Source organism: Dasypus novemcinctus, chromosome 7 (assembly GCF_030445035.2).
Source record: "Dasypus novemcinctus isolate mDasNov1 chromosome 7, mDasNov1.1.hap2, whole genome shotgun sequence".
Classification (NCBI taxonomy): Eukaryota; Metazoa; Chordata; class Mammalia; order Cingulata; family Dasypodidae; genus Dasypus; species Dasypus novemcinctus.
Genome location: NC_080679.1, coordinates 74,249,426 through 74,266,205, shown reverse-complemented (window position 1 = coordinate 74,266,205; position 16,780 = coordinate 74,249,426). Strand labels below are relative to the sequence as shown.

Sequence of the window (16,780 nt, the reverse complement as noted above, 5' to 3'; positions counted from 1 at the left end):
TCTTTTGCCTATTTTTAAATCTGGTCATTTGTCTTTTTATTGTTGAGTTGTAGGATCCCTTCATATAGCATGGATATTAGACCTTTATTGGGGGAAACATGTGGCTCAACCAATTGGGCTCCCATCTACCATATAGGAGGTACAGGGTTCGATACCCAGGGCCTCCTGGCGAGGGCAAGCTGACCCACGTGGCGAGCTGGCCCATGCAGAGTGCCAGTCCACATGGGAATGCCAACCCATGCAGGAGTGCTGCCCTGCGTGGGAGTGCCACCCAGCATGGAATAGCTGCCTGGCACAGGAGTGCTGGCTGATGTGGAGAGCTGGCACAGCAAGATGACACAACAAAAGACACAGAGGAGAGAAAACAAGACGATGTAGCAGAACAGGAAGTTGAGGTAGTGCAAGAGAGTAATTGCCTCTCTCCCACTTCGGAAGGTCTCAGGATCGGTTCCTGGAGCCGCCTAATGAGAATACAAGCAGGCACAAAAGAACACACAGCAAATGGACACAGAAAGCAGACAACAGGGGGAATGGGGCAGGGGGAGAAATTTTTTAAAAACCAAAAACCCTTATTAGATGTGATTTCCAAATATTTTCTACCATTGAGTCGGCTGCCTTTTCACCTTTTGACAAAGTAGTGTTGGATTATAACCCAAAGTATAACATAAGTGTCTATGATTCTCTACTGATATAAATAAATTATCGAATAAATAAATGGGGAGAAGAGACAGAGCAATGTAGAAGATTCCAAATAATATATGTAGATACTCTGCTCTCAAGGAGGTGGACAATAAATCCCCACTCCTTAAGTGGTGCATAGAGACTTCTTTCTAATGTGCAGATTATGGAAAGTTTTTGTTTTTTTTTTTGTTTTTTAAAAGAGAGTAATGTTACAGCGGAAAAAACTGACAAACAGTACTTCATGCAGGTCAGCAAGGTCAATGCCAACAATGATAAATCAGTTTATAGTATGCACCCTTGATAAAATGTGATGAATCAATGGCACTTATCTTTGGGGTCTTCCTCCAAATAATCCCTAACCCCAGTCTAATCATGAGAAAAATACCAGACTATTTCCAATAGAAGGGCATCTTACAAAATACCTGATCAGTTCCCCTCAAAATTATCTAAGTCATCAAACTGAAGAAATGTCTGGGAATTTGTCACAGCCAAGAGGATCCTAAGGTGACATGACAACTAAATGTAACGTGGTTTCCTGGATGAAAAAATAGATGAAGGAACGGGAAAAGGACATTAGCTATAAACTAAGGAAATCTAATAAAGTAGGGACTTTAGTATATTTGTTAATTGTAACAAATATACCAAGCTAATGTAAGAAGTTGATAATGGAGAAAACTGAGTACAGAGTATATAGGATTTCCCCATACTATTTTCTCAATTTGCTTAAAATTAAAACTGTTATTAAAAGTTTATTTAAAATTAAAAACTGTCCCCACCTGTGCTCCTGAGGTGACCAGGCCCAGTCACACTGATTTAGCTCCAAGGGACTTGTGAGGGTACCCAAAAAGAGAGAGGATGAGAGTGGCAAAAGACCCACAAAATCAAAGGGGAGTTGGGCACTGGGGGGGACATAATTAGTCATAGGAAAACAGGAGAAGGAGGCGAGGGAGCGTGGGAGGGCAAGTGAAAGAAAATTGTGCTTCAGGCCATTTATTTTCCTTAGCTGCTCTCCCCCATCACTCCCCTGCCCCACACTCTTTAACCTGTTCTGTTTTTCTCTGGGCACTTATTGCCTTCTAATATTCTTAAAGATTTATTTTATTTATTTCTCTACCCTTCTGTCCCCATTGTCTGCTCTCTGTGTCCGTTCACTGTGTTCTTCTGTATCTGTTTGCATTCTTGTCATACGGCATCAGGAAACTGTGTCGCTTTTTTTGTTGTTGTTGCATCATCTTGCTGCGTCAGCTTTCCATGTGTGCGGCACCACTCCTGGGCAGACTGCACTTTTGTCGCAAGGGGCGGCTCTCCTTGAGGGGTGCACTCCTTGCACGTGGGGCACCCTTACACGGGGGACACCCCGGTGTGGCACTGCACTCCTTGTACGCATCAGCACTGCACATGGGCCAGCTCACCACATGGGTCAGGAGGCCCTGGGTATTGAACCCTGGACCCTCCATATGGTAGGTGGATGCTCTATCAGTTGAGCCATACTGCTTCCCTCTAATATTCATATGATTATGCTAGATACTGTTTGCCCCTCTGAACTCACTTTCCACTCTTGTTTTTTTCCCCCAAAGATTTATTTATTATTTCCCCCCTCCCCTCCCCCTGCCCTGCTGTTTTTGCTGTCTGTGTCCATTTGCTGTGTGATCTTCTCTGTCTATTTCTCTTTTTGTCTTGTCTTCTCATTTTTTCTCCCCTGATTCACCAGGATTCGATCCTGGGGACCACTGATGTGGAAAGAGTTTCTCTGTCAGCTGCACCACCTCAGTTCCTGGTCTCTGCTGTGCTTCACCTTGACTCTCCCTTTTGTCTCTCTTTTGTTGCATCATCATCTTGCTGCATGACTCACTTGCACAGGCACTGGCTCACCGTATGGGCACTCATGTGGGTGCTTGCGCGGGCACTTGGCTCACCACATGGGCACTCACCTCACCACATGGGCACTGGCTCACTGCACAGGCATGCTTTTCTCTTTTTCACCAGGAGGACCCAGGGATCGAACCTGGGTCCTCCCATATGGTAGGTGGAAGCCCTATCACTTGAGCCACATCTGCTTGCCACTTTCCACTCTTTTCCACGCTGCTCTGTGCTCCAGGGGCTGACCTGCAAGGACTACCTCAACAGACTCCTAGCCTCTGGCTCTCCTGGGGTTCAGCCAGTGGGCACTGGCAGGGGCTCTGAAAAAGGGAATATGTTGCTCTCCTTTTACTCACCCTGTCATTGAGGGAAGGAAGGATGCCCATCCTAGGATTACTGGGATGGTTGACCACAAGACACCCAATAATGGACAGATGAGGAGGAAAGCAATTTATTAATCACACATACAGCCTGGGGGAGGAGGACACTGCACACAGGGCCACTTGGGGATTGCCCCCAGGAACACAGTGAACAGCAAGTGGCTGTGGGAGGCAGACTTTGTAGTAACAAGAGGATGAGGTGCCACTGGTTCCCACAGAGGATATGACTGGCTTGATAGAATAATTCTGCAGGCAGGCAGGGAACTGAAACACACTGCAGGGCTAGGCAGGAACTGCACCTCGTCTGTTTAATAAGAAAGGTTGTTTAACCAGGGGGCATTATCTGAGTAGGAGAGGAACTTGTGATTAGGTCATTTAAGACCCTCCCAATTTTACCAGATGTCAAGGCAGCACACAAAATTGGACCTTAATTTTAGACTTTCTGCCACAGAGGAGTGGGAGGTCCAAGCACTTTGGTTCCTTCCCCACCTATTTGCCTTGTGCTGGCCACGTCTCCCTAGCAAAGGCCCAGCTCTTGTCAGGTGCCTCATTGCAGCTCTATTACCAAGTGCTGGGATGCCCCCTCCTGTTGCCCCTTCAGGCCTAGGAGTGGGTAAAGTTTCCCACGTGGGCAACCCTGCACCATTCCTTGTTAGTTTCTTTGAACTCGACCCTGGTATCGGTCAACACTCCCTTTATTAAACTCTTCCCAGTTACCCAGTTGAGTATGCTGTTTCCTGCTGAGACGATGTCTGAAAGAAAAACTTACTTACACATTATGTTTATTGTCTATTGCTTATCTTTTCTTTTAGAATTTCCCCTCGGTGAGGGCAGAGATTTTGTATGTTTTGTTCACTGCTATGGCACTCAATAAATATTTGTGGAATAAATGAGTGAATGTTCATTTTATCTGTACTAATACAGTAGCCACTAGCTGGCTGCTGAGCACTCAAAATGTGGCTAGTACAAAAGGGAATTGCAATTTTTTAAAAATTTTAATTGATTTTAATTTAAATAGCCACACATTGCTAATAGCTATAGCTCAGGTCTAAGAAGATTTCCTGGGCTCAGGCAATTCTCTAGCTACTTATATTAGTCAGGGTTCTCTATGGAAACAGAATCAAAAAGAGATATCTGTCAATAGTATGAGATTCTATAAGAGTCTCTCACGCAGCCGTGGGGATGCACAAGTCCAAATTCTGCAGGCAGGCTGCAACCAGGGGCTGCAATGAAAGTGCAGTGAAGGTCATTGACGAGTTCTGGGAGATGTTGGCTGTCCAAAGACGAGCTGGGAAATTCTCTCTTAATGCTGGAATCTCTTCCCCTTTTAAGGGGTTCAGCTGATTGGGTTAAGTGCCACTCATTGCTGATGGCAAACTCCCTGACTGATATAATTGTAATTAGCTCTCTATGATTTACCACTGCTGTAAGGTCAATGGTGACTGAAGTCCACAAATGCCCTTGTATTACAGTTAGCCCAGTGCTTGCTTGACCAAACAACTGGGCACAATTACCTGACCAAGTTGACACAATAGCCCAACCATCACACTACTGAAGTCCACTCTGCCCCAGGAGGGGTTAAGAGAGTTGCTCAAGGCTGAGGCAGCTAAACTCACTCAGTAGGCTTTACTGTTTCTCTTGCCCTGAGGAACTCCAGGGCTGGTCTTTCTGGCATTCTCTCTAGGCAGGCAAATTTGGGAACGTGTGCCTTACTTCTATACATTTACATTTTAATTTTCCTGCAAACTTTGTTTCTTGGATGCTAGAGTTACAGTGTGCTCGTTAGAAACATGGACCAGGCCCTTAAAAACCTGCAGCTTAAAAAGAGCTCTGGCCCCTAGTCAAAGGAGTCTCCAGCTGTTGACTAACTCTGCTTGGAAAGATGCGAATGTCCTAATTCTCTTCCAAACTGCTCTTAGTAGGTTTTATCCAGTGACCTGTAAAACCCAATTAGTCAAGGGACACTTTAATTCCAGCCTGTTAGACAGCTTCTAAAATCGTGGAGAAAGGCAACAGCAAATTCTGAGCTGAGGGGCTGAGAAACACAACTTATTTTCAAAAGCAAAATGCCCTTGCTTTTTCATGATTTCTCTTACCCACCTACTTCAGCACATGGAAGACATTTTCGGAGGCTTTCACAGGGTAAATGTGGGAAGCAGTTCTTGAAAAGGAGACAAACATGGTGGCCAGTGAGGTCAAGCGATTTTTCTCAGGTTTTGCCAAGTCAGGGCCCGGCTCTCGTCTCCTGATTGTAGTACAGGGAACATTTGCACTGTTCTTATTACTTACCCCAGGAATTGGCTTATTGCACAATATCAGGAAATAGTCAATATGAAATCCTGGCCCACAGAGTGTACATGTTCTGGTTTTTATTCTGCAGCTTTTTTTTTTTTTTAATATAAAGTGTGTTTTCCTTTCCCATAATGTCATCTGGAAGCAATTCCTCCCAACAGCTGGATTTGCTTTCACAACTGGTAAACACATAAAATGGGAGGCAGAGGAAGATGCAGTCTCAACAGAGGAGCCCCTTTCCCACCCGCTTGGCTCATGTTCTGAGGCTTATCTTGGGTTTCTACACAAGCCTCATCAAAACTGAGGCAGCCTTCAGACAAGCAACCCAGATTGCATTCCCTCCTCCAGAGGGTCAACGTGTTCTTTGGGGGAGAAATTTTCTGAATACTTTGCAGATAAAATTGATCAGATGCAGACCAGATTGCCAGCTGCCAAGATCTCTGAGCTCCACGCGGGGGCCAGCAGGGCAGCGTCTTCCCAAAGTTTCTCCCATCGAGGAAAAGGCAAAAAAAAAACCGGCTGGGGTCCTGCGGAAAGCCTCTGTGAACGCAAAGCCTTCCCGGCCCTTTTGCTGCCAAAGCCAGTAAAGAGAGGGCAAGAGTCCAAAGAACCCAAACTAGGTCATCAAGGAAGACGAATGCTCCCAAACGCGCTCTGTGAAGGACACGCAGGCCCTCCTCCGGAACAAGTACCGCGGAGACGCAAACAGAAACTCTGGCCAGCGCGCTGCAGGGGCAAGCCAAGAACACAGCTGTCTTCTGGGTGTTGGCTCACACGCTCTCGGCTGTCCCCAAGGTCTGCCGAGGCCCCCGCGCCAAGCGTTCACCAGCACGGCTGGTGCCGGGCTCTCAGCCCTCTGGAGTCAAGAGGTCCAGGGGCACAGTTTAAGGTGGAATACAGGCCCAGGGAAGAAGGCTCAGGCTGTGGCACTCCCTCCCCCCTTGAAAGAAATGCTATTCTTTTCACCGAAGTTTGCGATCTGGGGGAAATGGGCTCAGCACGTGGCTGAACTCTCAGGAAGGAGCGCGGGCGCGTTCCAGTTCCCAGGCAGCCCCGGGGAGGTGCAGGAAGGCACGAGCCCGCCCCGCTGCGTGCGTGATCACGTCTGGGGCTGCGCCGCCGTGAGGGAGCTTCCCAGAGCCCTGCGTCCTTCCTGCCAAGGCCTGTGGGCAGATGCGGGCCTCCCTCCGCTGGGGAAGCAGAGGAGACGTGCGGGCTGCCCGCCAGCGGCACGCTCGCCCCGAGGAAGACGACCCCCGGCCCGGCTCAGCACCAGCCACAGACGTGCTTGCCCGTGCCTGGGCGCCCGGCGCCACGGTTCTCTTTCCAGCCTGTGGCCGGTCTTCTTTCACGCTCCTCTGGACGCTTCATCTTGTCTGGGGTCAGGGAGCAGAAACTGCCCATTTTTCTAAATCTCAAACGTTCAAAATCCGGGATTTTGAAAATCCACAAGTCTGACTCCACGCTGAGGCCCATTCCTCAGGCCCTGGGCGTGCTAGGGGGGGTGTCTTGGGGAGTTCAGTGACGCCCAAGGCAGGGGGAGGGGTGGCTCAGAGAAACCCAGTGGTTAATACTTCAAAATGGCCCTCTAGATTAAAAACGAAACTAAGCAAAACAAAAACACCAAAGGGACATGACCAAATGCAGTGTTTGGATTCTGACTCAAACAAACCAGCTGTAAAAAGACATTTGGAGATATCAGGATAATAAGGGAAAATTTAAATTGGACTGGGTATCAGAAAATACTAAAGAATTATTGTTAATTTGATGTGTTATAATGGTATTACGGTTATTTAAGAAAATGTTCTGTCTACTAAAAGGTATAAACAGAAGTGTTTAAAGGTGAAATAGGCCATCCAGGATTTGTTTTAAAATGCTTCAGGGGAAGTGGATTTGGCTCAACTGATAGAGCATCCACCTTCCACATGGGAGGTCCAGGGTTCAAACCCAGGGCCTCCTGACCCGTGTGGTGAGCTGGCCCACACACAGTGCTGATGTACGCCAAGGAGTGCTGTGCCACGCAGGGGTGTCCCCCTGTAGGGGAGCCCATGTGCGCCCCATAAAGGAGAGATGTCCCCGTGCAAAAAAAGCACAGACTGCCCAAGAGTGGCACCACACACATGAAGAGCTGACACAGCAAGATGACGCAACAAAAAAGAGACACAGATTCCTGGTGCCACTGACAAGAATCCAAGCAGACACAGAAGAACACACACAGCGAATGGACACAGACAGCAGACAAAGGGGGTGGGAGGGAGGAGGGGAGAGAAATAAATTAAAAAATAAACTTTTAAAAAATAATAATAATAGAAATAAAATGTTCCGGGGGAAGCACATGAACCTCAACTGATAGAGTATCCACCTACAATATAGAACCCAGGGTTCTATCTGGGGCCTCCTGGCCCATGTGGTGAGCTGGCCCATGCACAGTGTGCCGCGTGTAAGGAGTGCCATGCCATGCAGGGGTTCCCCCCCTACATAGGGGTGCCCCATGCACAAGGAGTGTGCCCTGCAAAGAGAGCCACCCTGCATGAAAAAACAGCCCGCCCAGGAGTGGTGCCGCATACACGGAGAGCTGACCCAGCAAGATGACGCAACAAAAGAAACACAGATTCCTGGTGCCACCTGACAAGAATATTAAGCGGACATAGAAGAACACACAGCAAATAGACAGAGAGCAGACAAACGGGGGGGGGGGGGTGGGGTGGGGGTGGGGGTGGGAAGAAATAAAACAAATCTTTAAAAAAAATGCTTCAGAGGAAAAAAAGATGAAGCAAACATGACAAGGTGTTAATGGTTAAATCTAAATGATGGATATATGGGATTCTTTATACTATTCTTTCTACTTTTATGTATGTTTGAAATTTTTTTTCATAATAAAAATGTCAGTATATACATCCTACTTCATCACAAAAAATGCACAGAGAAGAACCAAATATATACCTATTTGCCCACCTCGCTGATGACTGAATTCTGTACGTTGGTACTTAATCCTCCTGAGGATCAGACCCTGGGTTCAGTCCTGAGTGCAGCAGGGAGGTGACAGGGCAGGATCAGTCAGAGGTGGCACCTGCAGACTTGGGCCAGGGGCTTGTGGTGCCACCCGCAGCTCATCTGCTTGGAGAGAAGGGGAGAGGGAACTTAAATCCCAGAACAAATGCGGCCTTCGGCTTCCCAGGGCTCTTCGGCCTTTTTTTCTTCTTTTTTTCACAGCAAAGACCACGCCATTTATTTACAAGGGCCAGTGTGGGAGTTGGGGGAGGTAGGGAAAGTCCTCCCTGGACTGCTTGGGATCTTTTCCCACTTAGAGCAAACTCTTGCCTCCATATGCTTAGTCATGAGTCCTCCTAGCAGCTGGGCCAAGTAGCACAGGGAGGAAGTGATGTGATACTCAACAGAGTGATATCCAATTCCAGATCAAAGCTATCCTTGCTACCCTTTCCTCTCCCTCCTCAAACAGAACTTTCTGGCCTAGAGAAAATAGTAAAGACCTGAAAGTGTAGTGGTTGGGTAGCCAACAACCAGGGGCTCTGGAGGGAAAGACCCCTTTTCTGTTCCCCTAAAACACCAGAATGAGGGGTGTTAAGTGAGCTGATCACAGCCCCGGTAATTTCAGGAGTACCCCACACTATCCTTGGCCTACCTGCAGCCAAAGGCCCAAGGGACCTAGCTTTCTTGGCTATTTCCCTTCCTGCCCTTAAATGGCCTCTCTACCCACTTCCCTCTAGTTGGAGAGAACTTTGAACTGGAAATCAACAAAGAATCCACACATATTCAAACACCTCCCCCCACCCCTCCCCCAAACACACACAATTTCCCACTACTAAGACATGCACCTATCCCCTCCAAGCTTTTTGAGGTTTTGAGGGAGTCCCAAGTCATTGGTGCCAAGGGACACAGAGAGGTCCTGGGTTCATGGAAATGTGTGTGTGTGTGTGTGTGTGTGTGTGTGTATTAGCACGTGTGTTTGAGGTAATGGTGTCAGTATGACCCTTTGTGAGCTGCACCCCTAAATTCATTGAGCCCCTTTCTTTAGGTCAAATTCCACTGCATCTCTAAGTCTCCTCTGCCAGGCTGTCCCACCTAAAAGAACTAATGCTCCCACTCCTTAACTGTCAAGTCCAACTTCTAAGCCTTTAAAGATAACTCATGTTGTCCCCTTCAATCCCTTCCTCCAAAAATTTCATTTCCTCCTCTGCTGCGCAGAGCTCCAATAGGCTGGTCTAGGGCTTGCTAGCTTCTTGTCCAGAGGTCTGTGTCGCAATTCCCTCTTCAGACGGGGAACAGGCATCTTCTTTCTCCCCTGGAAGTCCCAACAGAGCCCAGGAAAAAGTAGATTGGGATTATATAGGATTCTTTATACTATTCTTTTAGGATGTAGTGACCAGAACAAGGGTGAGGAGGAGAAAAGCCACAGACTGCCCGTTTCACCTGCCTTCCTACGGAGTGTGGAATTCTAGTACTACTTTCTTCACAGAGGTTGGGCTGGGGGGTGGGAGGGGTTGGGGGCGAGAGAAAGGAGTTACAAAGTAAACATAGGACAATCAAAACCCTAGTGGTACAGATGGAAGACCCTGTCCCAGTACACTGCAAAAGTTTGGAGATCACAAAATGTGGTTGTGCGGCAAGGAGGTAGGGCCAAACAAACAAAACTGTGAAGATTGTTTAAACAGCCCTGCCCAAGGAGGATCAGGAGAGAAGATTCAGTAAAAGATGTAAAATCAGAATTCTCTGACAGAGCTATGGGTTTGGGGCCCATGCCTCTAAAGTCACCCTGCTATCTGAAGAGGACAAGGGAGAAGGCAGAGGGATGACAAGCTGCAGGGGGGGGGGGATTGTCAGAGGAACCAAACACTGACATCAAGGGAGGGGAGAGGCAAGGGGCAGGGGCCGAGGGATTAGGAGAGCTGAGAGCCCAGGAGTCTCTCGATGGCCGCGGTGATGTCCCCTCCTGTGGCAATCGGGGCCTGCAGGTTTCCCTCCCGACTGATGAAGCTCATGGAGCTGAGGGGCTCCAGTTGCTGCTGAAATATCACTTCTGGCATCTGCACCTGTGAGTTTCCACTTCCGGAAAGCTGGGTCATCTCTTGCATGAGCTGCTGCTGAGCATTGGAAGCCCCTGTTGGAGTCGATGTGGCTGGGGTGGTTGGCGAGGAGCTGGCGGCCTCGGGTGCAGACCCAGCATTGCTTCCAGCCACGGAGGCTGCGGGCTGGGACATCCCAAAGGACCCCAGGCTGGATACCAGCCCGGGGGCCTCCATCTGCCAGGTCTGCAATCCCTGCTGGACCTGCAGCAGCGCCTGCATGGCGTGGGGTTGGGAAGGGTGGACAATGACTCTGGGTTCTGCATCTGCTGCAGGAAAACTGGGAGCTGCAGGCAGAGCTGCTCCTGCAGCTGGGGTTTTCCCGCGAAGAGAGGCACGTTCCCCATCATCTGAGCAGCAAGTCAGGGTTCTGGGCAAGCGTCTGCGTCATGCTGCGCATGTATGAGGCCGAGATCACATTCTGCATCAGCTGGGGGTTCTCAGAGATCTGCTGGAGGAGAGCCTGCGTTTCTGGGCTGTTGAACATCCCTCACCCCAGGCTAGCCGCATTGATCCCCAAAGAGTTTGAGACTGTCAAGTGCACCTGGCTGGTCCCCGATCCTCCAGTGCCATCCCCAGTGGACCCGGGGGGCCTGGGAGGTGGGGGGCGAGGGGCTCCAGGGGTTAGGGAGGGGCTCTTGGTTCTCAGTCCGCCGAGGCTGGGAGGATGAGCTGTCGGGCTCTGTGGCTTTGGGGGCTGTGGTTTCCTCCTGAGCATCTGCATTGCTGCAGGAGTCATTCAGTGGACTGCAGGAGGGAAAGCAGGCAAGCTCCATCTGCCCTTGAGTAACTCCTAAGGCAAGTTCCTGCTATTCAAGCTCTCAGGAACCGTGTGACACAGTCCCAGCGGGGTGCTGGCGTCTTCCTGCACGCATTGGTTAGACAGAGTCATTTAAAGGACTAATTGCATGCCTGAGCTAGGAACTGGGTACAGAAATGGACAGGATAAAGCTGCTTTTCAAGGGCAATGTAGAGGAAGCCTCTTGTTAGAAGAGTTAAAGCAGAGTCTTGCACTGACTTACCCTCTTCCCCGCTTGGCCCTTGGCAGCAGCATCCACCTTCCCATTCTAGATTGGTCTGCAGACTGTAGCTTTAGCCTGGTCTTGGGTGGAATAGGATGCTTTGCTATTTCCTTATCTCCTCTGGCTCTGGCCTACAACACAGCCTTTTCTAGGAAACCATTTTTTCCCTTCTGCACTGAAACATGCTGGGTATTCTATCTTGTTTTATGTCTTGAGGGAAAGGTAAAGTATCTGAAGGGCTGGACATGCCGTGGTCTTTTCTCAGGTCTCCTCGTAGCACCCAGCCCTCCTGCGTGCGAGGAGCAGAAAGCTGCTCCTGAAAACCTACCTCAGCACTCGCCAACAGAAAAGACTGCTGGTGGAGGGCCAAGAAATACAGTTTAAAAAATCCTAATTATACCTTGTCTGTCAGGCTCAATATCTGAAGTTTCTATAGTATTTAAATAGGTTCTTTAATTTTGCTTTTACTCCTCCCTAATGGTTTCGATCTCTTCCTCAATTATAATAAGTTTATGAGAATGACACGTCTTACCAAGGGCACTTTCACTTTCATATTTTAAAATTTTCTGCTGACTTTTTATTGACTAATAAGAGCACCAGCTCTGCAGCACAGACACTGAGTCTGCATACACTGAACTGCAGACCACTGGCTGCAACAGCTCAAACATTTCAATTGTCAGTGGGTACATGAAAGTCCAAATTTAGGCTACAAAAGGTTGATTGGATAGTGTAGATGTCTAAGGCTTGAAAGTGCTCAAAAGCCAAATATTTGAAAGTTGAAAATGTTATCCTATCCCCACTAGAATGTAAGCATCTTGCAGGCAGGAGCATTGTCCACTTTGTAAATTGCTGTATCCCAGGATCTAGAACAGGGTCTGACTCTTGCCAGGTGCTCAAACCTTTTTCGGAATGCAGAACCATCTGTGCTTTGCAATTCTTTAGACCCACTTTTGCCTTTTACCTCAAGACTGAAAGATTCTTGAAAGTGGAAATAAATCTCTTTTGTGTGCCTCACCCATAATTGGAATTCAATAAATGTATATTGTGTTCACAGATACAAATGTGTTCTACTGGGGTGCAGCTAATGGTTAAGTAATTTTAAAACAAAAGCCTATAAAGATCATGAGAAAAGTCATGGCCCATGCTAGAGAAGTGGATGGTTTTTAGAGTCTCCAGAAGTTTCAAGATCTTATCTAAAGTACTACTGGCAGGAAAGTAAATTTCCTGCCTCAGAAATCTGGTGAAAGAATTCACCGGAGGATTTAAGTCTCAGAAAAAAAAGACCCAAGGAAGGAGGCAGAGAAGGGGAGGTCTTTTCCTGGGCCTATAGATTAAGGGTATTTAGATACCGATTAAGAAAGGACCCAGGTTTGCATTTTAGTTTAACCATGTTCCCTGCAAAACTTGCTTTTGGGAGGATCAGGCAATCTGAAGATCATTACTGAAGAGGATTCAGAGAAATTACCACCTACTCCCTGGCTGAAGAGAGAACAAGTCCTGGTCTCTTTTTTTTTTTTTTTTGGTGTCAACCTCTACTGAAATGTGCTGTTGTCAAATCAAAAAGGGGACAGATCCGGAATTTTATGACTTTGATGAAAGTGCAATAAAAGGAAATCATATCATCTTAATCAAAGCATGTGCCACCTGAGTCTGCTCCCTGTCTCGTCTCTTGGCCTTGGTGACTCTCATGTACTGGAGGTTAAGGGTTTGTTAAAGAAGATGGGTTTTGATTAAGTGTCACATTTAGTGTGATGTGAAATGCTCTTTATCACTATAAGAGAAGATTGGGGGCTAGGGGGAGCTTTATAGCTAGTTCCCAATATAAATTAGGAGTCTTGGGGAATGGGTGCTTTGCAGTTGGCCTTGATCTTTCAAGGGCCCAATGAATGTGTGTATGTGAGAGTGTGTGTGTGTTTGAGATGGCAGAAAAGTCAGTTTCCGGGATCCTGCGCTAATGGGCTGGTTACCCCTCTTGGAGCTTGGCTCACAATGGTAACAGAAGGCTCCAATTCTAAATTTGTCCATGTTCTTGATGTGCCGGGCAAAGGTCTCCGTGCCTCTTACTCCTTTGGAATTTCAGTGTTGCTTAGGGATATCTCTAAGCATTTATTCATCATTGGGGGCCACTGCACAGATTTGAAGATGGAGAGCAGGAGGAAGCATTTCAAGTGCCGAATGGCATTTCTAACGGGAGGCCATGGGAATGGCTCCCCTAACTTCATCTAGAGAAAGGAGGGCAGGCAGAGCCAAAGCCTCCTCCCTCCAAATCTTCAGATTCCGATTCCAGCTTCACTTGGAGCAAAGAGAACATGGAGAGAATGGGACACAGGAAAACCCTGGGCTGATCTGGAGTGCGTGTGAGGGAGAAGCAGGAGGGCAATGCCACCCCTCCCCGCCCCGCAAGGGACCTCTCTCACCCAGCAAGCCCCTCACAAACAGATGAATCTTCCTAAAATAGCACGTGCATCAAGTCCCTTCCCTGCTCAAAACCCTTCAGTAACCTTACCCTCCCCTCCCACTGCCTACAAAAGAAAATCTGAATCCTGGCATTCATTGCTACACAGTCTGACTTTTGCCAACTGGTCTGTTCCCTGCCTCCCGCAGGACTTGCCTGTTCCTACTTTCAAACATCTGCTCATGTAATTACTCTCCCTTCCCTGTCTGTCTCTCCCTCTAACATCACCTGTCTTCAATGGTTGGTAGGAAGTCCTTCTTGCTTCAGGAAGAGCCACAGCCCACTGAGATAACTTCTCTTATCTATTCCAAATATATGAATTGAGAACCTAAAAAGTGCCTCGAGGCCTCTGAGATAGAGCCAAGAACAGAAGAGATAAAAAAGGCTGGCCTGCAAGGAGCTTACAATAAGGGGTAGGGAGTGAGGTGGGGGTGGGAGTGGACGTTATCTGGCAGGAAACCTTACATAAGATACATAAACAAATTAGAGTGTTAATAGGTTCCTACGGAGAAAAGAGAAGTAGAGAGCAAGGAGTGGAATCTACAACAGAGCCACAGGGAAAGGTGCAGCTCCTGAGGTTTGGGGGAAGGGGGAAGGTTCGCTTGTTAATCAGGATGGTTGGGGTGAGCCTCCCTGTGATACAGGAGGGAGCGGCTGTGGCTCAAGTGATTAAGCACCTTTTTCCCACAGGGGAGGTCCTGGGTTCGGCCCGTACCTCCTTTAAAAAAAAAAACAAAACAACAAACAAACAAAGGGGAAAAAAAAACTTAGGGGAGCTGCTGTGGTTCAGTGGTTGAGCACCAGTTTCCTTCATGAGACAGTCCAGGTTCTATCCCCAGCCCTGTCTCAAAAAACAAAACAAAACAAAACTTAAGGGAAGTGAGGTTAGCCAAGCAGATACCTGGGGGGAGAAAATTCTAGGAAGAGGAAACACCAAGAGCAAAGGCCTCAGGCAGAGGCAGAGGAGAGTGAGCTCAGAGTGAGGGGACTGGTAGTAGGAGAGGCAGTCAGAGGTAGGGGGTGTCTGTAGGCTCTGGTCAGCCAAAACAGGGACGGGATTCAAGGTGAGCAGAGGAGAGACACCATCAGGGCCCGCACTACGCTCGGAATCACTCACCGTGCTTTTCAGTAATTTTCCTGAATACTGAGTTTCCTATGGAAAGTTGCATGTCTTGTGGTTCCTGAGTTTAAATCCTGCCTCCACCAGATTCAGAAATGTTACCTTGGCTATTTCAGTGAACATCGTTGAAGCATCTCAGTCAACAGAAAGAGAGATGACTAAGACACACCACGTGACGGTGAGGAGTTTACAGCCCCGTGGGAAAAGGTATGAACCTCTCTGAGCCTCCCGTACAGAAGTTAATCACTGTAGCTACATCTCTGAGTGGGTTTTTTGTTTGTTTGTTTTTAGGAGGTACTGGTTATCGAACCTGGGACCTCGTACATGGGAAGCAGACACCCACCACTTGAGCTACATCTGCTTCCCTCTGAGTTGTTTCAAAAACCACATGGTCTCATGTAGTGAAAACATTCAATATATCCTTTTGTTTTTAATTTAATAAAGCTTTCTTTTTCAAAATGTACAGTTGGTTGGACATGTTCATGCATCTTCCCCAGTAGCCGGCGCATCCCTACCCTTGTGTTTCTGGTGAAAATTACTGGAGCTCTGTCTTTTGAAACTGGCTTGAGAAGTCTTTTACTAAGCAGCCCCTGAGGGCTGCCCTGGCCAGGGAACCTCGATTCTTCAGTCTCTCAGAGGCCATGACAGGAGTTATAAGGTTGTAATTGGAAACGTCCTCACAGCGTTTCTCTAAGCGGCTTTGTCAAACAAGACTGCGTTACTGCGCTTGTCTCGAACTTTTCCTGAGGACCACTTCTTTTGGCCTTGCCTCCAGATTTGTTCACTGGGTCTTTGTCCTTCCTGGCTCACTTTCCCGCATCTGTCCTCTTCTCGTTGTCCTTGGGCAGCATCGTGAAGCTCAGGGAGCAGTTGCAGCCACTGCAGCCTTGCTAAGACATGGACAGAAAACCCAACATACCTTTTCTCTATTTGAACAGAGCTCTCTACCCCAGCGGGTATTTATATCAGTGATACTTTTGAGCACGTGGAACAGAAAACCCATTCAAATTGGTTTAAACAGCAAAAGGAATTTGTTGACTCACTTATCTGAGCAGCACAAAATAGATTCAGATGGGGCTGACCCCAGTAGGAGCTCAGGGAAGGAGCCAATGACCTAGTTGCTCTCTGCCCTCCTCATAATCTGCTTAATCCTAAAGCTCACTCTGCTCCCGGCCCAACCATCGGCCAGCACACCCTGGGAGGCTTAGCCTAGCTACTCACATCTAGTAGGAGGGGGAGAGCGTTGATTTCAGAATTACTAGCAAAAGAATGGGAAGGTGGAGGAGTGGAATCTACTAGAGAGCCCCAGGGATCCCCAGAGGGCTAGCAAGGACTGGGAAGGGGCCAGGAGGGGATAATGTTGGAGCGGCATCTAGGGAGCATCCCCTATAGCGCCGTCACCCTCATTCTCCATGACCACTTGCTGTATTCCACAGGTTCTCAAGGTCCTTCGGACAAGTGAACCATGAGAATATTTTCTACAGAGAATAGGATGCTATATCACCAATATTATTGCTCCAGGTAGGTCTAGATATGGCTATAATACTGAGAGAAGGGGAGTGGGTTTGGAATCGGAGGCCTCCTTTGGAGCACGCTCAGCTCTCTGTGTGCTTCACTTTTCTAAGCTTCAGTTTCCTCTTCTGTAAAATGAGCCCCACAGAACTCACAAGGTACTTTGGGGAAGGAATGATCTGAGGTACGTGTGTGTGCTTTGTAAGCCGCAAGATGCAGTGCAAGCTTTAGTTCTCGTTGTTATTCTTACTGTTCTTGAAATCCAAGGCTCTGCCGTCAAACCGAAGGTGATTAATCAGTCAAGTCACCAACACCAAACCATGAGCTGGTTTGAAGCACAGACCAGGTAACTCCAGGCAGAACCTGTCACAAGC

General features: G+C 47.9%; 1 long non-coding RNA gene across 1 annotated transcript in view; it reads left to right on the top strand.

Annotated features, from left to right (window-relative positions):
* LOC139439314 (uncharacterized) overlaps positions 1-15,276 on the top strand; it is an 86,772-nt gene extending 71,496 nt beyond the window's left edge. Inside the window, exons 3-4 of the long non-coding RNA XR_011649257.1 lie at positions 15,011-15,101; positions 15,186-15,276. This is a non-coding gene — a long non-coding RNA (uncharacterized lncRNA). The remainder of the gene's footprint in view (positions 1-15,010; positions 15,102-15,185) is intronic.
* The last annotated feature ends 1,504 nt before the right edge of the window (positions 15,277-16,780 follow it).